We start from the raw sequence: 1,317 nt of genomic DNA on the forward strand, positions 1-1,317 counted from the left end.
GCCCATTACTCAGTAGCAGGCGGACTTGGCCATAGATCAAGACACCTGCTTCCTGGTGAAACCTTGTTTGTCATTCCCACCACTGATTCAAACCACATAACCCTTCCATTCTTCACCCAGAACATCAGTAGCAACTTCTGTGGCCATACCTTTCTCATAAAAGGTACGAAGTTTTCATTCATCGTCCACTTCAATGAGTTTCTGACAACCAGTGGCTTGGAAAGAAATATTCACCTTCGTCCTGAAGCAGCTGATAGCCTCCAAGTCACCGTGAAGAAGAGTGGTAGTACTATTTTTAGTTTGAGGAATCTCCATACTGTTTTCCATAACGGCTGTACCAATTTACATTCCCACCAACAGTGTACAAGAGTTCCCTTTTCTCTACATCCTAGCCAACACTTATTTGTAGATTTTTGATGATAGCCATTCTGATAGGTGTGAGGTGATATCTCACTGTGGTTTTGATTTGTGTTTCTCTGATGATTAATGATGTTAAGCATCTTTTCATGTACCTGTTGGCCATCTGTTTGTCTTCCTTGGAAAAAATGTCTATTCAGGTATTCTGCCTTTTTATTTTTCAATATATATATACAGTTCTATGAGCTGTTTATATATTTTGGATATTAACCCCTTATCAGTAATATCATTTGCAAATATTTTCTCGCATTCAGAAGGTTGTCTTTTCATTTTGTCAATGGTTTCTTTTAAGTTTAATTAGGTCCCATTTATTTATTTTTGCTGTTATTTCTTTTGATTTAAAAAAAACATTGTTATGATTTATATTAATGAGTATTCTGCCTAGGTTCTCTTTTAGGAGTTTTATGGTTTCAGGTCTTACAGTTAAGTCTTTAATCCATTCTGAGCTTATTTTTGTATATGGTGTGAGGAATTGGCCTAATTCGTTTACATGTATCTGTTCAGCTTTTCCAGTACCACTTATTGAAGAGACTGTCTTTTCTTCATTATATATTCTTTTCTTTTATTTATTTATTTTTGTCCGCATTGGGTCTTCATTGCTGTGCACAGGCTTTCTCTAGCTGTGGCCAGTGGGGGCTACTTTTCATTGCAGTGCACAGGCTTCTGATTATGGTGGCTTCTCTTGCTGTGGAGCGTGGACTCTAGGCATGTGGGCTTCAGTAGTTGTAGCACGTGGGCTCAGTAGTTGTGGTGCACAGGCTTAGTTGCTCTGTGGCATGTGGGATCTTCCTGGACCAGGGCTCGAACCCGTATCCCTTGTATTGGCAGGTGGATTATTAACCACTGTGCCAGGGAAGTCCCTCTCCATTGTATATTCTTGCCTCCTTTGTAGTAAATTAA

General features: G+C 39.1%; 1 pseudogene; it reads right to left on the reverse strand.

Annotated features, from left to right (window-relative positions):
• The window catches only part of LOC103073000 (40S ribosomal protein S6 pseudogene), a 733-nt pseudogene extending 518 nt beyond the window's left edge, over nucleotides 1–215 (reverse strand).
• Nucleotides 216–1,317: the final 1,102 nt, after the last annotated feature.

This window comes from Lipotes vexillifer, unplaced genomic scaffold (assembly GCF_000442215.2).
Source record: "Lipotes vexillifer unplaced genomic scaffold, Lipotes_vexillifer_v1.1 scaffold65, whole genome shotgun sequence".
NCBI lineage: Eukaryota > Metazoa > Chordata > Mammalia > Artiodactyla > Lipotidae > Lipotes > Lipotes vexillifer.